This window comes from Stenella coeruleoalba, assembly GCF_951394435.1.
Source record: "Stenella coeruleoalba genome assembly, chromosome: 10".
NCBI classification, from domain to species: Eukaryota; Metazoa; Chordata; class Mammalia; order Artiodactyla; family Delphinidae; genus Stenella; species Stenella coeruleoalba.
Window position 1 is genome coordinate 76,989,117 of NC_137156.1, and position 27,351 is coordinate 77,016,467.

General features: G+C 40.4%; 1 protein-coding gene across 5 annotated transcripts in view; it reads left to right on the forward strand.

The window, feature by feature from the left end:
• Positions 1-27,351, forward strand: part of PTPRG (protein tyrosine phosphatase receptor type G) — a 907,646-nt gene that overhangs the window by 145,405 nt on the left and 734,890 nt on the right. For 2 of the 5 annotated variants that reach the window (XM_079935460.1, XM_079935459.1), the window contains one exon: positions 20,354-20,439. The exons of the other annotated variants lie outside the window; for them this stretch is intronic. The gene's annotated coding sequence lies outside the window, so the exon portion shown is untranslated. The remainder of the gene's footprint in view (positions 1-20,353; positions 20,440-27,351) is intronic. 5 annotated transcript variants of the gene reach the window in all.

The following is a 27,351-nucleotide window of genomic DNA, read 5'->3' on the forward strand; positions in this document are numbered from 1 at the left end:
GTTTCAGATGAGACATCTACTGTCATTTGAATTGGTGTTCCCCTGTACAGAAGGCATTGTTTCTCTCTGGCTACTTTCAAGATTTTTTTCTATATCTTTAGTTTGCAAGGTTTAACTATATGTCATGGCATAGATTTCTTTGGGTTTATTATATTCAGCATTTGCTCAGCTTCTTGCATCTGTAGGTTTGTGTCTTTTACCAAATTTGGGAAGTTTTTCAAGCATTACCTTTTCAAATACTCTTTCAGCCCCCAATTCCCTTTCTCCTCTCCTTCTGGGACTCTGATAATACAAATGCTGGGTCTTTCATTATTCCCTACAGATCCCTGAAGTGATTTTTATTTATGTTGTTCTATTTTCTCTCTGTTGTTCAGATTGATTGAATTCTATTGTTCTGTCCTCAAGTTCACTGATTCTGTTTTCTCTCATCTCCACTCTACTATTGAGCACATCCAGCAAGTTTTAAAATTTTGTTATTGTATTTTTCAGTTCTATGATTTCCATTTTTTTATATATATAATTTCTATTTCTTTATTGAGATTTTCCATTTTCATTCATTTCATTGTAATTGATTGTCAGAACCTTTTCTTTTTATGATGGTTGCTTTAAAACCTGACTTATCTCAGTGTTGGTGTCAGTTGATTGACTTTTCTCATTCAAATTGATGTTCTTGGTTCTCTGTATTTTAGGTAACTTTTCATTTGTATTCTGTACATTTTGCCTATTTTATTAGGAGACTATGGGCTCTGTGAAAATCTTTTATTTTAGCAGTCAGTCATCTTGTTTAGGTTTAGCATGTGGGTCTTGACTTACTTTGTGGGCTGTGGTTTCAATGATGGCTTAATTTTCGGAGACTTTGTGATGTTATTTTGGTCCACTTGGTTTATCTGGTACCTCTGGTGCAATCTGAGGGGGCGGAAGAGATTTCCCCTGGCCAGGCCACCAGATGTCTCTTGGTGAGGGAGGGATGTGGTAGAATCTTCCTGCTGGTGGCCCCCAGCCTCCTTGTTGCCTTTGGGTGAAGGAGGAGAGTTTTGAGCCACTGAGAAAAAGAAGCTTCCTGAACCAGGCCACGTGATGTTACTGAGGCTCTCCAGCAAGCCTCCACCTATCTGCCTTAGTTTCTCTTGGCAGAAATGGACAGTCTCAGGCCTGGCAAGGTAAAAAAGACCTCAGTTGAGTTTTGAATGTTAAGTTAATCTTGCATTCCTGGAATGAGCCCTACTTGGTCATGTTTTCTGATCCTTTTTATATTGTTGCATTCAATTTGCTAATTTTTTGCTAAGAATTTTTGCATCAATGCTCCTAAGGGATATTGATCTGTAACTTTTTTTTTTTTTTAATGTCTTTCTCAGGTCTGGGTATTAAGGTTATGCTGGTCTCATAAAATGAGTGAGGAAGTATTCTCTCCTCTCTTTCCTGATAGCGATGATGTAATGGTGGTCTTATATCTTCCTTGAGTGTTTGATACCATTGACCAGTGGAACCATCTGGGCTTTAGAAGGTGTTTTATTTTGGGGAAGATCTTGGATAAAGTATTTAATTTCTCTAAGAGATGTAGGACTATTGAGATTTTCTGTTTCACCTTATATCAGTTTAGGTAAATTGTATTTTTTAAGAAATTTGTCAGTTTCATCTAGCTTGTTGAATTTGTTGGCATAAAGTTGTTTATAATATTATATTATTCTTTTAATGCCCATAGGATCTGTAAGAAAAAGATCTATTTAATTCCTGATGTTGGTGATTTGTGTTTTGTTTTTCCCTTGATGGTTCTAGCTAGGGGGTTGTCAATTTTGTTGATCATTTCAAAGAATCAACTTCTTGATTCATTAATTCTCCTTATTCTTTATCTGTTTTTATTTATCTGATCTTTATTATTTTTTCCTTCTTCTTGTAAATATATAACTTTGGTCACTGATATAAGCATTTAAAGCTTTATCTTTTCTTCTAAATGCTGTTTTGGCTTCATCCTACAAATACCTGTTGCATGTTCTTTACCATATAGTTTAAAATATTTTCTAATTTCCTCTGTTATTTCTTTGACTCATGACTTATTTAGAAGTATGTTGTTTAATTTCTGAATATTCAAGATTTTCCTAGATATTGTATTGTATTAATTTTTAATTTAATTCCTCCACAGTCAGAAAACATACTTTGTATGATTTAATTTCCTATAAATTTATTGAGACGTTTTATGACCTAGCTTACGGTCTATTTTTAAGAATATATTGTGAGAACTTGAAAAGAATGTGCATTCTGCAGTTCCTGGTATAATATCCTATAAATACTAATCAAATCAAGGTGGTTGTTAGTGTTGTTCAAATATTCCACGTCTTTACTAATTTTTTTGGTCTAGTTTTTCTTTCAATTCTTGTGATGGAGTATTAAAATTTAGAATTATAATTGTGGAATTGTCTTTCTCCCTTTAATTCTGTCCATTTTCCCTCATGTATTCTGAAACTTAGCAGTAAGAAACAGCAGGATGTAGTCAGGAAACCTACATTCAAATTTGGGTAAGGCTGGGCATGGAGTGATGTTGGAGCTATTAATTTTCATCTTTATTAAATAATGATTGCATAGGTAGCAATAACAACATTATCATGCTGTTCCCAGCTCAGGCTGTAAGACTTTATTACAATAAAAATAGTGTTATCAGGAGAATCTGCAGGCAGTTCCAGAAGCAAATAATATTAGATGGAGTTTAAATGAGATTCTTTATAGAAAATTATCTTAAAATGTATAAACACAAGTAGGAGTGATCATAATCATCATCATTATAAAATCATAGAGTCCTCTTCTATCCAATTCCATGCTAAAAAATGTTGTGTTCTATCAACACTTTAGTATTCTTAATGTTTAATAGAGCCATTTTTAAAACTCTTTAAAGAGTCATTACAATGTTAGTCAAGGGGAGCTCTTTTCTCTGAAAAATAGGGGTAGTGGGAGATAAAAATATCCTGAAAATTGCAAACGGTACATGATATGGAATATAATATCATGATAATAAATTTATACATAAGCATATGGAAAGTTGAGTAGGATATATTGTTAAATGAAAAAAATTTGTAGAACAATACGTAGTGTGGTTTTTAAAAAATGCACAAGTCTGTAGATGCATATGTATATTTGTACAGGCCTAGATCAAGAATTAAATTATTAACTGTGGGCAACTCTGTGGAGGGCTATTTCAGGATGAGGAACTGGCTTGGGGGCAGAGGATGGGAATGAAAGAGGGGCACTTTTTCTTTTAACTTTCTGTAGTTTTATATTATTTGTATTCCCTCTTACAACCAACATGCATTGTTAAACAATATTTTTTTTTAAGTGTGAGCAAATGACAATTGATCAAAAAAGTGGAGAATATGCAAAATTAAGTTAAATTTTCTAATACTGGGACAGAACAGAACCTTGAATAAAGACGAAGAGGAATTCCTCGGTGAATTTACCTCTAAATTGCAAGGCTAGATAAGATTACTGGAGTATTTTTTTTCATAAATGCATGAAAATTATCTGCTCTGAGATTAATGATACTTATACATTGTAACCTGTTTTTTTAATTGTATTTTTAATCAAACTTAAAAAAAAATAAGCAAATACAAAGCTACCTCCTGAGCGTTGCAACACAATAGCAGCCTTCTATGCTATCCTTTATTAGATTAATTAAATTCAACTGGCTCTTAGGGGCTCACATATTCTACAGAACCCTAAGGGCAAAAGACACATAGGGCTCCCTAGTTACAGCCACATTGAATCAGGACTTAATTGGATGGGGTGGGCAGTGAGAGACACAGGATTTGCTTGCAGACTATAGCATCTTTAAGCAAGTTAATTTTGTCCCAACAAGATACACCAGCCTGCTCGAGCATGGTCATTTGTAAATGTAAAACGATCATATAACAAAAAGTGCAATTACCACTGTGTCAAAAAGCAGACACTTTTTGTTACCAACCTAACATTCATCTTCCTACCCTTCTTTCTTGCCTTCCTCATGTTCCAAAGGAAGCTGAAAACCCAGATACTTAATTTCTGAGCCCCCTTGAAGTTAAGGTATGACTATGTGACTCAGGCCTGTCCAGTAGGACTGGAAGGGGATATTTTCTGGGATAAAGAGAGAAATGAATGAAAGAAATCTTTCTCATTCCCTTCCTGCTTTTGGACATTGTTGCTTTTTGCTACTGCAGGAGCCTTGTTATGCCTTTGAAGGAACACATGTCGCTGATATACTGGGGGTGGCAGAGCGGAAAGATGGAAGGAATCGGGGCCCATCAGTCAGCTGAGAACCCCACCTTGAAATCACCTACTTCTGTACTTCTACATTGCTTTGGGACATAGAGTGGTCTGTGGTCAGATCAGGTGTTGAGCAGAAATTGTGGGCAAAGAGGAGGGGTCAGGTGTTATCCACATCTTAGACACAGTTTAGAAAATGGCCGCATTGTTGCAGCAGAGGTATTAGGTATGTGAACAGGAAAAGCTTGTGAGTTACCCACTGTAGTCTAGGAAAGTACTGGAGACATGGCAGTTGGAAATGACAAATGAAATCCCCACTGGGAGACCTGCTGCCCATCCCCAAGACACAGCTGCATTTATAAGTGGGAATTGCATCTGCCAGGCGAAACAGCAGTGAGATAAAACCTGGTTGTTTAAAGCAGACGCCAGATCCATCCAATCTGCCTCCTATGCAAGTCACTTTTTATGCAGAATTTCTCACTGTTGGCTTCAAGACCACACATCCTCCATGGTTTCACCAAGAGCCCTTCTTCAGAGACTTCTTCCTCTATAGTCCTGAAGACTTCTGTACCTCACTGTTACTCCAGCTGAGGGCTCTAACTCCTGGGCAATAATAATAATAATGAAATAGCTAATGTTTATGGAGCGCTCATTCCGTGCCAGGTGATATTTTAAGTGCTTTAATGGACTAGCTCACAATAATTCGATAAGGGGGATACTATACATGTGAGGAAACAAAGGCGCTACGAAACTTGCCCAGCTCATATCTAGTAGGTAGCAGAGCTGAGCTACAGTCCCTGGCAGTTTGGCTCCAACGCCTGTATGTCCAACCCCTACACAAAACTGCATCTTAGAAATAAGCCTCCTTCAGAGTCTAAGGAAGAGGCGGAAAAGAGGAATTAATCCGAAGAACAGATGTGTAGAAGTGACAGTGTAGGAAGACAGAGAGGCTCCAAGTGTAACAAGTAACACTGGAAAAAATGACTAACAATGTGAGAGACTTTCCCTGTATCACCAAATCATTCCAAGCCCAATCCCCCATACTTCCATTTTTTTCTGCAAAAGCAGAGAAGGCACCACTGCAGTCAAAGTATCTCTAGCTTGCCAAGGTTACCAATCTTTTCTCCCACAGCTGCTACTTTTACTCTATCCATTCCTTCATTACTCTTTGTTTAATAATGTATTTACCATATGATAGGCTTCAGCTGTTTTAGTTATTGTTTTGGAGACAATGGACTGTGTTACAGTTTTGGTGGCATATGACAAGGACTCAATTTCAGTTTTCTTAAACACAAAGGAGCCATAGCAGTGGGAAGATATACAAGAAAAATAGCCCTTTTTCCTAGTGTTCCTCTCACCTAAGGGCACTCACAGTCAACATAAAACTAGTCTCCAAACAATACCTCTCTCCAGTGACACCCACTCAGAGCCACGTTTCCCAGTGAGAATCCTGAAGCACCAAGGAGACTAGATAAGAAGTGGTTTCACTAGAACTTCCCTTAAGACAGTGATTCTCAGCCCTGAGTACAGCTAGGATCACCAGGGGACTTAAAAAAACAAACCAACAGTGCCCATGCCGTGCTCCAGATGAACTACATCAGAACCTCCGGAGGAAGGATCAAATAAACAGAGCCCAGAGATAGATAAGGATGGAATTGAACGGAGAGTCCAAAAATAAACCTATACATCTATAGTCAGTTGATTTTTGATGAAGGTGCCAAGACCATTCAATGAAGAAAGAAGAGTGTCTTCAAAACTTGGTCTGGTACAACTGATTATCCACGTGCAAAAGAATTGAGTTGGACCCTTAACTCATACCATAAACAAAAATGAACTCAAAATGGATCAAAGACCTAAAGAGCTAAAACTGTAAAACCTAGAAGAAAACATAGGAGTAAATCTTCATGACTTTGGATTTGATAGTGTTTTCTTAGTTATGACACCAAAAGCACAAGCAAGAGAAATAACCAAAAAGAAATAAATTGGACTTCATCAAGAGAGTGAGAAGACAACTTACAAAATGGGAGAAAATATTTGCAGATCATATATGTTATAGGGGTTTATTTAATATCCAGAATATATTAAGAATACCTACAAACTCAACAACAAAAAGACGAACAACACAGTTTAAAAATGGTCAAAGGACTTCAACAGACGTCTCCAAAGAAAACATACAAATGGCCAGCAAGCACATAAAAAGATGTTCAATGTCATTAGTCATTAGGGAAATGCAAATTAAAACCACAATGAGATCACAGCCACTAGGTTGGCCACAACCCCTAGAAAAGGAAAATAAGTGTTGACAGGAATATGGAGAAATTGGAACACCTGCATGTTGCCGCTGGAAATGTAAAATGGTGTAGCCCCTATGGAAACCAGTTTAGTGCTTCCTCAAAAACTTGAAAATAAAATTGCTATATGGTCCAGCATTTCCAGTCCTAGGTATATACCCAAAGGAATTAAAAACAGGTATTCAAACAAACACTTACATGAGAATGATCACAGTATCACTGTTCACAATAGCCAAAAGGTGGAAACAACCCACAGGTCCATCAACAGAGGAATGGGTAAACAAAATGTGAGCTATCCATATAGTAGAATATTACGTGGCCATAAAAAGGAAAGAAGTACTGATACATGCTACAACATGGATGAATCTCGGGACTTCCCTGGTGGTCCAGTGGCTAAGACTCTGAGCTCCCAATGCAGGGGGCCCAGGTTCGATCCCTGGGCAGGGAACTAGATCCCGCATGCCACAACTAAGAAGATCCCACGTGCCTCAACGAAGACCCGGCACAGCCAAAAATAAATAAATAAATATTTTTTAAAAAAATGGATGAATCTCAAAAACATACTAAATGAACGGAGCCAGACACAAAAGGCAACATACTGTGTGATTCCATTTACATGAAACATCCAGAGTAAGCAACTTCATAGAGACAGAGAGCAGATCAGTGGTTGACAGGAGCTGGGAATATGGTGGAATGGGGATTAACTGTTTAATGGGTACAGAGTTTCCTTTTGGGGTGATGGAAATGTTTTAGAACTAGATAGAGGTGATGGTTGCACAACATTCTGAATGTACTAAATACGACTAAATTGCACACTTTAAAATAGTTAATGGTTAATTTTATGTTGTGTGAATTTTACCTCTTTTTTTTTTTTGAAGAATTGATTAATGTCCAGCAAGATCATAAATTGTACCCTTTATGGTCTTCTGTTCTACCAGATAGAATTTAATTTCATCTAGCTAAACCCTATCAGACAAAAATCTACAAAATCTCTGCCTCCTATGAGTTATGAAATGTCCTTGACAATGTAAAGTCAATCTAACACTGCACTAAAGAACATCCAGCAATATCTCTCCTATTTCTAAATTTTAGATTTTTTTTTCTGACCTCATATAGAGTCCAGACTTCACCCTTACTGAGAGTCACTTTCACCTTTTGAGAGGGCTGCCATTTTTTTTCAGTCAGCTGGCCTCATTCAGGACTATTTCAGACAAATATGTCAGAATGGTATATTTTCTTTTGGGGCCTAAAGTTAAAAATAAGATTTACTTTGCATGCACCATTAAAGGTGATAAATCTCCCAACTTCAGTTAAGAACATAATAGCATCAAATGTCATAGAAATCCTTTCTTTATGCCACTTATTTCATTATGAAATTTAAAGCAGAAGTTAAAGTTTTTTTAGAAGTGTCATAGAGTTGATGAACAATGCTTCTGGAAAGATGATAAAAGCTATAAAACAAGGGCTAGTGATCAGTTGCCATGCACCAGTACTCAGTGTGGGGTTTTACATCAAGCGTCCCTTCTCTTTGGGCCAGTGTCCATTCTAATTGATCAGGCATCCCCAGTCTCAGCACTGAAAGTTCAACATCCTGGAAACCCTTTTAGTTCTGGGGAAACTGGGACAGCTGTCACCCTAATGAACCTTTCAGCAAAACCCAACATTATTAATTTAAAAGCAACTCAAGTCCACATTTTGTAAACAGCTGACCCTCTTCAGGTTTGTTATACACCCTGGAGATTTTTTTTTTAATACTCAAAACATATATAAGATTAGAATGGAAATTACATGAGTATCATGTCAGGGAAGCCTGGTGGCAGAAAGACTAATTTGCATTGGCATTTATAATGGAGAGAATTTACATATTACTTGTGAAATTAAAAATAAAGATTTTTTTGAGAGACAGATTTGGAAATATGCCTAAAAGCTGTTAATCTGAGAAGAGCGTAGAATAGAATTTCTTCTGTGAGATTTGTTATTGTTTTTAAATTTGAATTGTATTGATTGGAATAGGTATAAATTTACATAGTACAAAAGTTCAAAGGAACAAACAGCGTATGTACAATGAAGCATCTTCCTCCCACCCTTGTTTCCCAGCCATACAACTGCCTAAACAATTGTTATTAATATCTAATAATTGTCCAGAGATATTTTGTGCAAATATAAACAAAGACATAGAATTTTTAGAGGGCAAAATAATTATTAAAGATGAGATCAGGGCTTCCCTGGTGGTGCAGTGGTTGGGAATCCGCCTGCCAAAGCAGGGGACACGGGTTCAAGCCCTGGTCCGGGAAGATCCCACATGCAATGGAGCAGCTAAGCCTGCGTGCCACAACTACTGAGCCTGTGCTCCAGAGCCCACGAGCCACAACTACTGAAGCCCACATGCCTAGAGCCCATGCTCCGCAGCAAGAGAAGCCACCGCAATGAGAAGCCCGCGAACCGCAACGAAGAGTAGCCCCCGCTCACTGCAACTAGAGAAAGCCTGAGCGCAGCAATGAAGACCCAACGCAGCCAAAAAAAAAAATGAATTAATTAAATAAATTAAAAAAAAAAAAAAAAAAAGATGAGACCAGAATGGTGCGGAGATACTGAGTTTGGAGTTGAAGGATAGGAGTTAGCCAAGCCAAAAAAAAGGCAAGGAAGAGCAAAGGAACAGCACAGGTGAAGGCATAGAGTATGGAGTAACTTGGAGCATTCAGGGAACTGCAAGCAGTTCAGGTCAGAGCCAAGGGTACAAAAGCAGTGGGGGCAGTGAGAGATTAATCTGGAGAGGCAGGCAAAGCTAGCACGATTCTTTCGGTATGAAAGCATAATTTTTGTTTTAAATGAATACGAGCCAAAGAAAAGCAGATTAAGTCTCCAGGGGGGTGAGGGTGAGGGGAACAATCAAAGGTCTTGATAGGCAGTTCTCCAAGCCCAGTTTGAACCAAACTCTGGATGATATTTTAGATAGTTTGGAGGGGAAAAGATATCTACATTCAAGACCAAACAGTTTCTTCCAAGACTGATGTCCACCTCTGTTAAGTGAACCACAAGGGAAGCTTTGGCAAAGGTACACATTAGAGGAAATTAGTTCAGCAAGGGCCCCTACTTCCACGCAGACTGCCTTGACAAACTGTGTGTGTTTAGAGTGTTGGAAAGTGCTGCTTTAAACAGCTCTCATCAGCCCTGCCTCCTCCAAATCTTAGCTCAACAGATGTCATAACCGTGATCTTTTAGAAGGCATTCTCTGTGACTGAACCTCCCTATTGGAGAAGCTTAGGGAACACTGTCCTCACTTTCGCATTCCCTCTGCATGTCAATTTTCTGGCAACTGTAAACATGTTCCCAGTTACTGAGCCAATAAATAGGGACTCCCATTCTAGAAAGACTTGCACCATTGCATAGTAATTTCTAAGAAAAAAGAAAGAGTTGCCACAATGCAACACAGGAGTTCCTTAACCTAGCTCTTGAGAATTAAAAAAAAGAAAGAAAGAAAAAGAAAAAAAAGATTCAGGGCACCGACCTTGACTTACCGGGTCAGAATGGAGGATAAGCAATAAAGAGTTTATCTTTTTAAAAGAGCGCCCCAGGGGTTACAATGATCAATCAGATTTAGGAGCCTGCATCTGCTAATCCAAAATGGGACAGTCCTCAAACACTCTTTTGTAATCACAGACTCATTTCAAATGAGCCTGATTGCACTGAGGGTGTTGAAAGGTTTTTAACCACTTAGGTTGGGAGACTCTAACTTCTTGGCAATTTGTTAGTCTCCACAGCAGAGGAGATGGCCGGTGGAGAAGACAGTCCTTGTGGAAACCCATTGGTTATTTAACTGTATTGGTGTACCTTAATACAGTAGATGTGCTCCAGAAAAAATCAAATTTTTATAAATGGTATTTTTTTTCAAATGTACTAGGAGATGTAAAAATTTAAAGGGATCTTGTGGGGCATTTTTCAGATCAGTATTTTATTTTAAATGTAACACATGCTCATGGTTTTTTTTTTAAAACATCCACTCAGAGCAGAGAGGAAAATAATATAAAAAGTAAAATCCTTTCCCTTCCTACTTCTCCCAAATAATTAATATTAACCCTTTCTTCTTTCCCAGCCACTTTTGCTATGTATTTCAGTATGAGTTTATAAAATGTTTGCCTCTTTTTTTTCACTTATCAATACATAATGGACTCCACTTCATGTTAGGACATAGAGAGCCCCCTCATTCTGGTAACTGCTGAATGGATGGTACCATATATCTACGATCTACATAATTACTGCTCTACTTATGGAAATTTAGGTGATTCTCTCTCTCTCTCTCTCTCATACACACACGCGCACACACACACGCACCAATGCTCCAATAAATATCTTTGCCCATATATTCAAGTATATCGCTAGCAATTTCCAAGTGAAATTGCTGGGTGAAAGAGCATGTCCATTTTACATTTGGTAAATGTTCTCAAAGTGTATTCCCCAAAACAATACACCCACTTCCACTGCCATCAGCAATGTATGGGTCCCTACACTCCCAATTCCTCACATCCTCTCCATATTATCAAACTGCTTCATCTAGGTCAATTTCATCGGTGAAAAATAGTATCTCCTTCTTACTTTAACTAGTATTTATTTTATTATAAGGGAGGCTGAGTATATCTTCCTGCTTTTACTGACCACTTAGATTTTTTTCCCCCAGTCTATTGAGGATTCTTTTGCAAAGCAGACATTCATTTTTCAAAGTGATCCTTCAGTTGCCATGATTTATCCCTTTCTAAGTTTCGGTCGTCACAAATCAGCCTGAACAAGTCATTTCCAAGGGATAACCGCACACAAAATAAGGTCACCCTCATTTTGAAAAAGCCATTATTTGATCCTGCTCACATCACATTTCTTTCCTTTGCTTTGCTGCCAGGAGGTTGGTTCTTGCTTCCTTTCCATCAGTACCTTCCTCAGTCCCCAAGGTCTGGCGTCTGTCCCCACCACTCTAGTGAACGTGCTTTCTGGAAGGTCACCGAGAGCCTCCTTATTGCTAAAGCCACAAGCTCTGCTCTGTCATCATTCTCCTCCCTTTGTAGGGGCCCCTCTGCGGCCTAACCTCTCCAGGCCTCAAATTCCTCAGGTGATACTACTAATAATACCCTTTCTGTCTTGGGTTTGTTGGGAGTTTTAAATGAGAACATAGGAATGTGCTTTGTAAGCTATAAAATACTACATAAATACAAATTATTATTATTATTGTTTGCCTGGGCCCCTGAAGTTCCGTGCACAGGCTTAAAGCTTAAGCTTCATTCTTACCGATATACTGAGGCACTGACTCCCTTAGATCCCTCTCTCTCTCTTTCTCTCCCTGTGAGAAATTAACTTTTATTAAGCACCTCCTGTGTGCCAGGCAGCGTGCAGGGTGCTGGGGAAACAGCACTAACCACTTTTGGGAAACCTTCATTAAGTGTTGGCAGGGTGCCAGTACGGTGCTTAGAAGCCCATAGGGATAGCAGTGCTTAACACTTTTATTAATTCTCAGAGTCAATATTATTTTTATCTCTGTTTTAAAGATAGGAATCTGAGACCCAGAGAGGTTAAGTAATTTACCTGAAGCTACACAGCTAGTAAGTAGGGAGGTGAGGATTTGAACACAAATCTCTATGGCTGCACCATATAATGCTCATTACCCTGCATCCTGTCTTATATGGCTCTTGGGTGGACGTCAGGACCAAGGATGTCAGCATGGTTAACTCTGGGAAAAGCAGATTTCAGATAGAACTGGCAGAGCTGGTGTACAGGCCTGGGGTGGGGTGGGAGAGGCACTTTGATGTTCCAGGTGAGCATAACAGCGGCACTGCATGACGATCAGCTTGGGCCACAGCCAATTACCGATTTCCTTCTCTGCCACAGGAGGTCCATAACAGCTCTGTCTCATTCACTCATGTATTGGCCTCTCGCTGGAGGGAACAACAAGGGATCAGGTGTCACACTACAGTCCTGAGTCCCAAGAAAGACTTTTGAATCAGGTGACTGCAAGGAGAGAGATCAGTCTGCTTTCTTGGAAGAGAGACTTAAGCACTGTGGTGTGGGGATAGTATTCTCTTGAAGCAGGCACTCAGAATTAGGGGCTCTGGGTCATTTTGCAGACTTATCCGATAGGTCAAAGGGAGACAAAACTCACTGGCCAGCCATCATTCCAAAACAATGAAAAAATTGCCTACACATTGCTGTACGGTTCTATCAGAGGATACACAGGTCCTGTGGTACAATTAGCCGAGTGCTATTATGACAGGGATGGCTACCGCCATTTCTCACCCAACCTAAAACAGCATGAATTGTAGAACATGTCACTTTTTAATGTGCCACCAAGAGAAAGCAATACTACGTAAATTGTGGTGTTCCACCCATTGTCAGACAGCCACACTCCTGAAAACGTTAAAAATGTGGGAAACGATGTGAATCTAAGAATGGATAAAATTGGTACTAGTAAGAACAGCTAAAATGTTAGTGTTTTCCACTGGCTGGGCAGTCTTCCAGGTGCTTTGCCTACCTTATTGAATCTTCAGAAGCTCGTGAGGGAGGCCCTCCGCTCCCTGTCTCACAGCTGAGGACGCCCTGTGAGGCTTGGAAACACCCACCTCACACACACATGATCACAAAAGTGCCTCTGGAACCCAGGTCTGTCCACGCCCAAGCGCTCTTTCTGTCACCACCCTCTGTCAGTTTGGAAAAGGTCAGCTTGTCCTTCGCAATGCCCAGCAGGCAACGTGGAGTCTCTGAGACCAAGTTGGAGAATGAGTGGCGGTGGGAACAGTGCCCAGAGCTGCCACCTGCCAAATGAGGCAGACAACATGTGTGGATCCCTGAATAGTTTCACCAAGGTCATCTAACAGGGAAGAACAAGGGAAAAGTTCAAAACAAGTTCTGGAATGTAGTTTATACTAACAGACCATTATTAATCTCAAACAGTGAGCTGACATAGTGAGGTTGACAGCCAGCACAGTGGGTGGAAGGGACTCAGCCCATCCTAACTGCATTTAATGTAGCTAAATTCTGGAAGACTAAGAGCATCCATGGACAAGGCCGTCTAGCCAGATCGGAAACAGAAGGAGGCACGCTCCTTTGAACGGTCTCTGAGAAACCACAAACGAGTGCTCAAAACCCACTCGCCATAACCGTATTTGCTTCTATTCTGAAAGGCCTGCTCTTAGCTCAACCTCTTCACACCCTTGCGTGGAGCTACCCCATGCTCACTGTTACAGCTGAGGAAATGGACAAGAAGGAGGTCATCCAAGTAGGCGTCACAGGGAAATAAAATTCAGCCCCCTGGCTGCCCAATCCCGTTCAAGCCGCTTTGTCTCGGGAGAACAAAACAGCTGGATATTTTTACAAGGGAAATCAGTTCTGTGATTAATAAGTGACAGTAATGCTCTCTGGCAACACCCCCCACAGACCTAGTCTTAGGGATTCCCTGGGGAATCTCATTTAAATTTCTGGTGCCAGCACCCTCTCACGCGCACTAAATCAAATTACCTAAGAATAGATCTAAAATTTGTATTTTTTTAAAAAAGTGCCCTAGGTGATTCTTCTGAGCTGGATAGTTTGGAAAACCTTGCCCTGAGGGCAGTTCTTGTTTCAGTGGTTGGAGAACCACTGGAGTAGGGGTTACCTGGGGTGGGCAGATTGCTGGAATGCATATTAGTCCTTGAGACAAATGGAAAATGGAAACGTTGTTGGTTCTTAACTGTTATTTTCTCTTAAAAAAAAAAAAAAAAGTCTTCCAGCCAGTCGCCTGCACATGGGTGAGGATGAGTTGTACCCTTAGTGGCACAGCGTAAGAACGAAGTTCAAGACTGCGGGTCAGGGACTGTTTTACTGGCTCTCGTTAATCTTCATGAAAGCGTAGTTGGTATGTTCCCATTTTACAAATGAGAATTCCAAAGCCCAGATAGGTTAGTAACTTGGTGGAGAGTCAAGGATGAATGAGGCAAATGGGAGCTGAAGAGACAAGAAGGAGTCTAAGCTTGAAACTGTCACTTAAGTAAATCCAGTTTCCATTTGGAAACCTTATCTCAGGCCTTTTAAAAATCACTGGGCTTTGAGTTAAGAAGAGTAAACCCTGCTCTAAAGGAAATTAGCTTTCAACTTTTTCTGCCATTTTAACTCAGTTGAAAAAAGTTATCAAAGCCCAAATATAACCAGATATTCTAAATATTCTACAAGTGTCCCCTGATGAGTTTTTTTTTAATTGGCTCACTGTCTTATCATCCTTATTAATAAGGGTGGAGAAGATACTCATTGCACTTAAGCTATACCTGTTCCTGGTTCCAAATGCAAACTTACAAGCAAGGACATTAACTTCTACACAAATCCAAGCAAGACTACTCCGTCCTTCTGAGCGCTGTTAAAATAATTCCTTAGTTCTGTTGATCGAAATTTAGTGTGCAAAAGAACCCTTGTACTGCTTGTTTAAGATGCACATTCCTGGACCCCAGCCCCTGAGATTTTAATTCATTAGGTTAGGTCTCGGGTGAGGCTCAGAAATGTAGTGATAAACTGCCCAGTTGAATCTCATAATGGGGACCCATTTATTAGTTCTGTGTTAGTAAAACTTCTTGTAACCACTTTCCACTCTCAACTGCTCTCTTTCACCCCAAGGAAGCCTGTTTTTATATTCGATTCACAACTGTCAGAGGTGGCTGAAAGAGCTCCGACTTTCAAGAAAAACAGGTAGATTACCAGCAGAGTGATTTATGAAGTGAAATAACTCCCTCGTTTAGGCAAATCGGCTCCCCCTTGTGGAATGTATTCTATGGCAGGTTCAGGCTTCATAAAGGAACCACAGGTCCTGGTGCTGAGCTGATCCGCACAACTCAACCAAGAATATTCTTATGGTTGTGGGAGCTGGAATTCTGGGAAAGCCTTTTGGTTTCCAGTATCCTGCTTCACAAGATTTCTTGCATCTGATCTGATGCTTGGAGTTCCTGTTTCACCAATGGCGTGAATAGAAATTAATTGAATTAGCCAGTCTCCAATTTTCATTTGCACAGACCCACTTAGAATTTAATTCTGCAATGTCTGCTTTCCTCAAAACCCTCTCTTTTTAGAGGTAAAATCCCTAGGTAAACAAACCACCAACAAACAGGTTTTTCCCTTGGCTATTTCCAAAGATAGATAAGCTAAATGAATTTTGTGTAATAGGTTCCATCATCATTTCTAAAACCAGTATTTTTTTCCAAAATCTCTTAATTCTATGATAATCTCTTGTAATGTGTGTTTGCTGTATTATTTAAGATGATTATTCTGATGGAAAGTAAGAGAAACAAATAGGGAGAAGAGATGAAACTAAACGTAGAAGCAAATAGCTTATGAGCTACATTAGACATAGATAAACGAAGTGGAGGAATACACATGCTAAGCATAGACAGGGAGGGGAAAACGAGAGGCACCACATATTCCTGCTATACACATTAAGGACAAGATTTTTTAAAGGGGTGTCGTGTAGGAAATTACATTGATGCAATTGCCTCTAGGTACATGATCATGCAATAGTCAACCTGTGAGGTCTTAAATTGGCTCCTATTAATGACCCTCATCCTGGTTCCAGGGTTTCCGCCCAAGAGTAGCTGCTCATCTGACTTTCTGGCAAAGTACAGATGTTGATCAGGAGTAATTGCAGGCATCTCAGATAGAGCAAGTTTGTGTCTCGTCCCCAGTACCTTTCATTTTGGGGTATTTTGCTCAAATCTCACTTCTGGTCCTCATAAACATGCCATTGTCAGGAAGACTGATGTGGCAGAGACAGAGTGAGAAGGAGAGCGAGATTAGGAGGGAAAGAACAGGCAGACATCCCCAGAATTCAGATCGCGTGAGCCTTTCACCTCATGGGTACCCTGTATTAGCTATGTTCATCTATCCCATCTTGTCCCCCTTGCTTTGCAATGTGTTTTAAATTGCTTCAGTAAGCCACATAATTTGAACATCTTACTTGGTATACGAGCCTTTCAGTTAAGTAACCTCTGGGTTAACTTGCTTGGCAGTTTATTTGGAGGCTATCATTGCATCCAGGTAATTTCCCACAAACATCTCTTATTTCTACATTGTCTATAACTTGTTGCTAAATATGTCAGTAGAGACATTAAGAGACATAAAGATATACGGTTATCTACGTGCACCACCCAAGGTGTGGGAATTAACATCCAAAGTGCCCTAACCAAGAATCCACACTCAGTTGGCATGTGGAGGATATTAATCAGGAATCAACACACCAGAGAAGTCCCTTCACCCAGAGCTTCAAATATCTCTAGCTGAATCCATACTAGAAGTTTTATTAATTAGCATAAGAGATGTTAAAAGTAAGTTTTCATGTGTGAAATGATGAGAAGTTGGCAGGAAATTTTGTACAGGCATTTCATTCTGGCGTGGATGAGGTATAATTATCTGGTGAGTTCAGAAGCCTACCACCCTCTGAGTGACACCTGAAGTTTATAACTCAGTTCAGTTCTGTGTCACCCGGACTGACTTACTGGAGGATTCTTTCATCAGATTCAACTAGAAGGTTAGTAGATCCTGCCATTGCAACATGGTCACATTTATCTTGGAGTAAACCTTTCATGTGAAATGCTACCAATGGTCCTAAAATGACAAAGAACAGGGACTTTACTGAGTTCACAAGACTGGATGTGTGATTGTTTTGTGTCTGCTTGTCTGCATGGCAGAATTAGATCTGAGGTTTGCCTTTGTTTTCTTGTTCAGTCGTATTGTCAGGAAGAAGAACTAGAGCCCTCACCTACCCTAATTATTGGAGGTTATTGGTATCCATCAGAAAGAACACACAAATTGTGAACAACCAAATTGACTTATGGACTTCCCTGGTGGTCCAGTGGTTAAGACTCCACATTCCCACTGCAGGGGGCATGGGTTCCATCCCTGGTCAGGGAACTAAGGTCCCGCATGCCGTGAGGTGTGGACAAAAAAAATTGACTTAGGTGAATTTGAGGCATGTATTAGTTATCTAGTGCTGTGTAACAAAATACCCCAAAACTTAGTGGCTTAAGAAAATAAGCGTTCATTAGCTTCCAGTTTCCATGGGTCAGGAATTCAGGAGTGGTTTAGCTGAGTGGGCCTGGCTCAGGGTCTCTTATGAGGTTGTTGTCAAGATGTTAAGAACTGCAGTCACCTGAAGCCTTGGCTGAGTCTGGCAGGCCCACTTTGAAGGTGGTTCACCCACATGCCTGGCAGGATGGTGCTAGCTGGTGACAGGAAGCCCCTCTCCATAGGAGTCCTTGAGTGTCCTCAGGTTACTGAGGATGACTCTCCCAGAGTGAGTGATCCAAAAGACAGCAAGGTGAAAGTGACAATATCCTTTACAATACAGGCTCTGGAATCACACGTGCTGTCCCTGCCACATTCTGTTCATTAGAAGTGAGTGATTAAGTCTGTTCCACACTCAAGGGGAGGGGATTAGTCTCCACCTTTTATAGGGAGAAGTGCCAAATAAATTGCAGACATATTTTAAAACCTCCACAAAGCACGTACTTGATCTTCATCTTTGCAAGTCTAATGGTGTTGGTTCTATCCTCTTCATGTTCTTATAATAAATATTTATCAAGAACTTACTGTGTGCCAGGTTTTGCTATGGATATTAGGAACACATCTCTGAACAAAGCAGATGAGGTGGGGGGTGGAGCAGGAGGGAGGAGACCCAAGTTCTGGGTCTGAAGGGAGGTGCCAGATGTGAGAATAGTAGGGATGGGTGAAATGGAAAGTACTTCACTTGTCAACAGAAGGCATTCTCTACCAAGTTGTGTGGGGGAAAAAGGGCTCAGTATATCCAGATCTTCTGGTTTTTCAAGAGAAGGAGAAAAATATGGACATGTGTGTGAAATTTCCAGAATTTTAATGTTAGTATAGTTCAAATGTTAACAAAACACTGTGAGGGAAAAAAAGTCAATGGGCCTAATTCAACCAAAGTTTGCCATTATACAATGCCTAAACTTTTACTAAAAACAAAACCCTGATGATTTCAGCATGGCATGAGCAAAAGTAAGGACATGATAAGCAAGGTCTAAATGATAAACACTTTAGCTAAGGGCTGAAAGATGAGACCTTCAGATATAAATCTCAAATAGACAAAAGTATGCACAGAAAGCTCTGTGAATGTGTTACTGACGAGCTTACATACTAATAGATACGTATATTTTTAAATGATGTTAGTAACTTTCTTAAGGCTTACCACAAAAATCTCTGAGAAATACAGCAGAAAAAAATGGTATCATGGAGGAAATTGAAATTTTCTGCATTTAAATGATATGAATTTACAATCAAGTAAGCAATATTCTGGATAAATTTTTGCCCTTTCTTCTTACTGAAAATAAAGCGATTATGGTGTTTCTTAAAAAAATAGATGGAAATAGGGACTTCCCTCATGGTCCAGCAGTTAAGTCTCTGTGCTTCCAACGCAGGGGGCACAGGTTTGATCTCTGGTTGGGGAACAAAGATCCCATGTGCCACGCAGCGCGGCCAAAAAACAAACAAACAAGCAAACAAAAAAACACAAAAAAATACACCATATGTACGTCAGCTAGAGGCAAGGACCATATCATATATTTCTCTGGCTCTAGCCCTGTGCATAATATGTACTACGTTTCAATGAATAATGGATGAATAATTGAAAACCATCCTTTAAAAAAAATAGATGGAAATAGATAAAGATATAGAGATATGGATATGCCCTAAACCCAGATTGTTGCTTTTGGTGATTTAAAAATGAGAGCTATTGGGAATTCCCTGGTGGTCCAGTGGTTAGGACTTGGCACTTTCTTGGCTGGGACCTGGTTTCAATCCCTAAGATCTCGCAAGCCGCACAGCGTGGCCAATAAAATAAAAATAAGAGCTATTAATACTCTTAAATGATCAATGTCCTTGTCATTCATTTCATCCCCAAATTATTTATTCTGTTCTAAGATGCAGTTTACAATTAAGAAATAGAAATAATGATGTAGCATGTCTTGATTTAACAATGTGAACTTTGAAGTCAGTAAGATTTAATCTACCAGGCTTTCAAATTTATATAAGAAATCATTATGACTGACACTCTGTAAATGAAGCAGAGTGGGTGTGGATATTTGGTTTCAGAAGGTGAATGACTTCTGCAGATATAATCCCAGGGTTAATATCAGGAGGGTATTGGTTAGAATTTGAGTTTTTAGATTCAGATTCTTGGTTCAAAGTTTAGCCTTTCACTTTAGGCAGGTTGTTACATCTCTCTAAGGTTTTTATTTTTTAATTTGTAAAATGGAGATAATAAAATACACAACTCAGTGCATTGGAGAGATAATAAGGTCAGACAAGTAAAGTCCTGTGCATACTATCAGTGCTCAAGAAATGTCAGCTATGGCTATCACTGGGCCGCCTGCCTTCCATATGGCTGCCTCCTGGGAAGGAAATAAACCTGCCTTGTATAGATCTTCCTGACCCTCAAAATCCACAGGGTTTCCTCTAGGCCTCAATTTGGGCCAACAGCTGCTTTCTTCAAAGGTAGTTTAACATCACCAGATGGTTATTTGTTAAGTCCCTGAGAAATTGCCTTAATGGTTTTTGTAGAGACCTGTACAGAGTTCAAATCCTGGAATTCTGTCTGTGACCTCCTCTCTCAGAAAGGGTAAATCACTTAAACTCTCAGCTTGTTTGCCTGGAGAAAAGAAGAAAAAGTCACTTTCCCAACTATCTATGATATTAATTAGTAGAAGTAAAGTGTTTTGGCAATGCAGAATATGGTTAATTTTTAAAGGGTAAAACATAAATGTTAAGTGCAGTGGAATTTTATCATACCGTGGAGGGAATGTAACTGTTTCAACACATGTTTTTTGCAGGAAAACATAGACGGCGGTGATATCGCTTCACTTTCAGAGGTCTGGGTTCATTTTGAGCAGAGCTGAGAAGAGTCTTGGAAAATGAGGCAAGTTTTTAAAAATTGGAGGGAAAAAATAAAGCACTAGGAATTTTATACGACTGCTTTCTCCATGAGATCCCTTTGGTAAAAGTGAATTTGTTTCCAGTTTCCAAAGATTCCCAGTACTGAATATCTCTAGCTTTTAATATGGGCATAATAGCACTCAGATTTCCTCTTTGTCACAAAGAGGCTCTCTGTTGAGTATTAAATTGTTCATTTCACTCGTGGAAGTGAGGGTCCCTGAGTCACCAAGTCAAAATAATGGATTTTACGAGCTGGTTTAGATCAATGAGGTGTTCTAGTATAACGACTCGCTTAAAGAACTATTTAGCTTTGCAAAATGGAGATATTATCCGTTTGACCAATAAAGTGCACACAGGAATCCCGAATGAGGGAATCATTGTCACGGCCCATGTAAAATTAGTGTTGCTTATGAGCAAGGAAACTGGTCTATTTTTATTTTTTATGCGTGCTGATTTTTTTTTTTTTTTTTTGCGGTGTGCGGGCCTCTCACTGCTGTGGCCTCTCCCGTTGCGGAGCACAGGCTCCGGACGCGCAGGCTCAGCGGCCATGGCTCACGGGCCCAGCCGCTCCGCGGCACGTGGGATACTGCCGGACGGGGGCACAAACCCGTGTCCCCTGCATCGGCAGGCGGGCTCTCAACCACTGCGTCACCAGGGAAGCCCCTGCTTTTTATTTATTTATTATTCCAGGCTTTAAAAATCCCCTGTGGAAAAGAAGAGCAATATTATCCCCGTTGACTAGAGGAAATCGGGGCACTTGGGCTCGGTAACTTTTCCTGAGTTTGTGATGGAATCTAATGAAAGAGCCCAAATTAGAATCGCTAAGTTCCTGCAGAGTCTCCATTTGCGCCACTGAACCCCCCACCACTCCAGGCAAAAGCACTTCACTTTACTGTCTCCTGTCTGTTCTTGGAGAAGTTCTGCCCCTTCCTATTCTTTTTTCTTTTGTCTGTCCTTCCAAAGACAGGAGCATTTATCAAAGTCCTCTCTCCAAATGATCTGGCTGGCACTAGCCACCTTCAGATTTACCGTAAAGAACAGACTGGAAACACCCCAGCATTTAGTGAACTTGTTTGAGAAGGACAGTGTGCCTCCAAAAAGGGGCTGACCATGATGAAAAGACCTGGGGAATGGGTCCTATGAGACAAGAATGGAATTAGCTGAGAAAAGGAAAACAAAATCTAAAGGAGGCCTGGAAGAGGAAGTATTAAGGAGAAAGAAAAATAGTCACTGGTGTTCTCTAGTGATTGAGAACAGAGCTGGAAATCAAAGACTTAAATTGCAGACAAGAGGTTAAAAGAGTAGGAAATTTCCTGTTTCCTGGCTCTGCAAAGAAAGGTGGATATCTTGATGATGATGATGCCTAAGTACTTTGAGAATTTGAATGCACTGCTTCCTGGGGCATTGGGATGGACTAAATTAGTCTGTTGGGTTTCGCTAAGCCACAGGGTTTCAGACAGTACAAAAAGTTACAGGATGAAAGTCTGAGAGGCAGGCAGAGACACAAAGATCTTGGCCAAATGCAGAGTCTGATTCAGAACCCCTGAATGGGACTCAAGCCTACATTTCTAACAAGCTTCGAGAGGACACTGCTGCTGCTGGTCAGTGGACCACATTTTGATTAGCAAAGCCGCAGAGCTACACTGCTAAATGGAAATATAATGTGAACCACATATTGTATTCCAGTAGCCATCTTACAAAAATAAAACAAATTAATTTTAATAGATTTTATTTAACCTAATTTATCTAAAATATTATACTTTACCAAGTAATCAATATAAAATTATTGATGAGATATTTTATTTTGGTTTTGTCCTGTACTAAGTCTTTGAAATCTGGTGTATATTTTACACTGACAGAACATCTCAATTTGGACCAGCCAAATGTGGCTGGTGGTTTCTGTTTTGGGCAGTGCAGTTCTAACCAACCACAGCAAAATCTTAGCTGCCAGTCCAGGGAATTCCCTGGCAGTCCAGTGGTTAGGACTCTGTGCTTTCATTGCCAAAGGCCCAGGTTCGATCCCTGGTTGGGAAACTAAGATCCCGCAAGCCTTGCAGTCAAAAAAAAACACAAAAAAACAACCCCCTCCCCCCAACACTTAGCCAGTCCAAAAGCTGAGAAAAACGTGCTTTCAGTACTGGAACCTACTTAAGTGGAAACCAAGAATTCCCAGGGGCTTAATGAATTCCCTGTTATGGAGAAGTCCTCAAAATATAATTATTCAACAGGATCCCCTGAGGATAGGGTTAAAATGCAGATTCCTCAGCTTCACCCCCAAGTATTTTTTTAAAACCTTTTTATTATAAAAAAATATGTGAACATCTGGGCCCTGAGATAGAGAAAATAGATTATCAGATGTCTTCTGCCTTTTTAATGCCATTGAGGTGTTTGTTAGAGAAACTGGGTTGTCACCCCTCCTCGACTTGGCTGGTTGCTTCCCCATGGTGTTATTTCTCTTGTTCTTCTATTTCCCATATTTCCTGCAAACTGGCTTTTATTGTTGAGGAATGGATGAGTTGCAGGTCTCAGAGATTCTAATCAGGGCAGAGGTTCTCAACCCTGGCTCCACATGGGAAACACCGCAGAGCTTTAAAAATTTCAGATGCCAGGGTCCCTCCACGAGAGCTTCTGATTTAATTGGTATGGTGTATGGTCTGCACATCAGGTTTTTTAAAAGCTTCCAGCTGGCTCTGTTAGAGCAAGGGTAGAGAACCACTAGATGAGACTAAGTGGTTTGAAAAAAGGCAAGGGTTCCATAAAGGCCTGAAAACAGACCTTCTCCACCTCCTCATCACTCTGCCCTAAACAGCCTTGCAAAGTTAGCGGCCGAGGGCTTCCTCGGTGGCGCAGTGGTTGGGAGTCCGCCTGCCAATGCGGGGGATGCGGGTTCGTGCCCCGGTCCGGGAGAATCCCACATGCTGTGGAGCGGTTGGGCCCATGAGCCATGGCCGCTGAGCCTGCGCATCTGGAGCCTGTGCTCCGCAGTGGGAGAGGCCACAGCAGTGAGAAGCTTGCGTACCGCAAAACAAACCAACACCAACAACAACAACAAAAAAGTTAGCATCCGAGACTATGTGATGCTAAGAACTAGAGTCACCTGGGGAGCAGAAAATACTACCAATGTCCAGACTCCAACCCCAGAGAATCTCATATAATTGTTTTAGAGTGGGCTCTGGTATCTCTGGTTTTAAAGTATCCCCTGCTTTAATAGTGATTTAATGTAAAGCAAGGATTTAATTGAAATACCTCCCAGGATTTAATGGTGATTCCAATATACAGCAAGGATTGAGATCTGAGACAGTGCTCCAATTTTAATGAGCATATCAATCATCTGAGGACTGTGTAAAAATACAGATTCTGATTTTACAAGTCTGGATGGGTGCCCAGGTTCTTCACTCCTGTTGAACCCCCAGACCACGTTGATGCTTCTGGGACCAGTTTGAGTAATAAGTGTGTAAGATGGAAAACGTGTACTATGGAGCCAGAAAGGACTGGCTTTGAATTCCACTTTTGCAGCTTACTAGCTGGTGTGGCTTTCAGTGAGTCACTTCACCTCTCTGAGCCTTTTTCCTTACCTATGAAATAGAGATGATGATACCTACCTTTACACATCCCATGCCAGGTGTTCAGGAAACGGGACCCTGTTACTGGCTAATAACAGTAGCACAGGAACCTAGTTGGATATCGAGTCTTTGTCCAAGCTCTTTTCCCATTGATGCTAGATCATTTCTGGGGCAGTTTGTTTTGTCTTTCAGTCAATCCTTTGTTTAAAAAAGAAAGATCAGGGCATTTAAATAAGTATTCTGAGGCCAGCATCCGTAGTTCTCTGCTTGGGGCCAGACTTTCTGCTTGGCAAAGCGGAATTTCAAGTTATCCATGACCTGTCTCTTCACTTCTGGTCCTCGTTACCTCTGATGGGTTTCCCTCCCACTCTGCTTTCCCCAGCATTCTGGATTGTCTCTATGTCGTTGTAAATCACAGCCAGCACCACGTGTTTCTGTGACTCTGTTGAAATAAAAACCCTCTTTTCTCAGCATCTGCCTGGCTTGCCCCACGTCTGAATCTCAGAGGTTCTTCATGCCCTGACTTTCAGGGCTCAGAGCACACACCAAAAGGAATGCATCTACCCTGAGCTTGAGAGAGAAACTCTCCTGTTAACATCGCTTATGAACTACAAGTTCAGATCCTCTAATTTTAGCAATATGGAATAATTTGGAAGTCTATAAATCACATGACTGTGGAAACTAAACTACCTCTTTTTCGCATCTACAAAAAAGCTTATATTTATTCTGTTTTCTGAAGTTGACAGACAAAAACAAAATGTTTGCTGTGGCTTTCTGACTTTAGAAATGTGCCTTCCAGGTGCTTTCAACATTGTTGTGAGCGTTAACAGTTCACAGTGGAAACTGATTTAACACCATTAATAGTTTTCCAGTTCAACAGCCCTCTCCTGTCTGAGTGACTTTTAATATCTGTCTGTTTCTTTCCATGTGTCCCCCATTCAGGCACCTGACTTCCTCTCAATTTCAAGTTCCTATTATGTCTTTGGAGGGATCAGATAAATTAAAAGACTTTTTTTTGTTTTCCAGTAGAGATGACCTTATGCTAAGTAAAGTGAAAATGCGTTTTCTATCCAAATTAGGGGGGAGAAAAGATACTCTCAGTATTTTCAAAGCAAACTATTTATTCACTGATTCAATAAGCAATTATTGGGTGTTTCCTGTGTTAAGAACGTCATGCTGAGTGCTGGGGAGGGTGCCTGCAGAGATGAAAATAATGCAGATATAAAGTCTCTGTCCCGAAGGACCTGAAAATCTAGAAAGGAAGAGAAATCTACATATATGAGCACCTATAATATGAGCACAAAGTGAAAGATGTTTCTCAAAGCCTTCCCAGGTCCTCTGAGATTTTTCTTGCACGCTCTGTTTTCAATGCAAGTATTAACCGTTGTGTTATTTTTTTGTTTTGTTTTGTTTTTTTGAAGAGAACCCTCCTACACTGTTGGTGGGAATGTAAGTTGGTGCAGCCACTATGGAAAACAGTATGGAGGTTCCTCAGAAAACTAAAAATAGAACTACCATATGATCCAGCAATCCCACTCCTGGGCATATACCCGGACGAAACTATAATTCAAAAAGATACATGCACCTCTATGTTCATAGCAGCACTACTCACAATACCCAAGACATGGAAACAACTTAAATGTCCATCGACAGATGAATGGTTAAGCGTTGTTATAAGTACTTGCCTGCCCTATGTCTCCTTGGGAGGGCTGTAAGGACTCTGAGGTCACAAATCTTATCTCACTACCTCTCTGATCTAAGCAGATTCTAAGGTGCTGGATGAATGAACGAGAGGGAGAGGGAGGAAGAGAGAGCTAACATGGCCGCGAGTGGACCTTAAGGGTAAGAAGTCGTGCCTGTGCTCCAGACATTCAGAGCTTCCCTGAAGAGGGAGGTGACATTTAAGTTAGGTCTTCAAACATGGGAAGAATAAGATTGGCTAAAAATGAGGCAGAATGGTATGATACGAGGAGAGGAATGCAGCCGGGAAGGGCAGGGCCCATGTGAGGAATAATACCTATGTTTGCTTCTCTTATTAAGCCCAAGATAGAGACACTGAGAAATGTTAAGAGGGGGAATTAAGAAGTAGAGACCCTCGGTAGTGGAAATGCCAAAGACTGAGCTGGTAAAGTGCCTGGTGGCCATCACTGTTTCATTCATTAACCCAACATAATTAATTGTATGGATTGAGCCCTAATTATATGCATGTTGTAGCCACCTTCTGGGGGCCCACTGGTGATTGATTCAGATACGTGACTTTCCTGTCTGCATAGGACTCATACTCCAGTGGCGTAAATAAACCAATGAAACCGTACACATACATCACGCGCTAACTTATTGTGGAAGGGATAGTGTGCGGTGATAGAAAGTGACCAGTTGGACAGTGTGGTCAGGGAGTGATACTTTACAACGATTAACCTGGACCCCACAGCTGTTAGAAATTATGATTTTAGGTGGATAAAGCATTTCTTTTAATAACTTCAAAATAAACAAGTCATTGTTTTTGGTTGCTTTTCCCAGCTCTCTGCTATTCCAATAACAGAGCAAAAAATGATTTCACTACAATTTTCTTCTGAGAGCTTGAAGAAAAAATGTCCAAATAATTGGCCCCTTCGTTCTGTGGATCAACAAAACTCCTGTAGTGAAGAGGGACCTAGAAAATGGAATCTTGTTTAACCTTGTTTAATCCAATTCTCCAGTCTTCTGTCATATATCTTTATGGCTCTTTTGCCCACCCAAATTGCAAATGTGGGAAGAAAGACACCTTCATCACTGAGAACTCAGACATGATGGATGATGATGTAATGACTGATTTGCCGTTGTTGGAAAACTTAGCTGTACATGTTAAAACCTCGGTGGAGAGAAGCAAGATTAAATGGGAATGTGGCTATTAATGTGGTCCAGAGAAACATGAAATAATGTGCCTTTAGAGGCTTTTGATGTATACACAAACGTACAGTTTTATAAACATACTCATAAATGCTTAGTCATCAGTCATTCTATCACTCACGCATGCTACTAATACTATTGAGCACCTACTAAGTTGAAAAAAAAATGTGTATGGTGTTGGAAGCTAAAAAGAAAAATAAGACAGAGTCCTTGATTTCAAAGAATGTATGGCTTATGGGTAAGGTATGACTTAGACAGCAGGGTATAATATAATCCAGAATTAAAGAAATGCCAGGTGGAAGACAGAGACGTTTACAGTTTCTGCCTGTCTAGCATATATTCTCTTTATTCTAGTGACAGCAACTTGATTTTTCTTCAGGGAACAACATCCTCCACGTCCTCCGTCTGTGTGGATTGGATCAGTTTGGCTCTCACTTACCCTC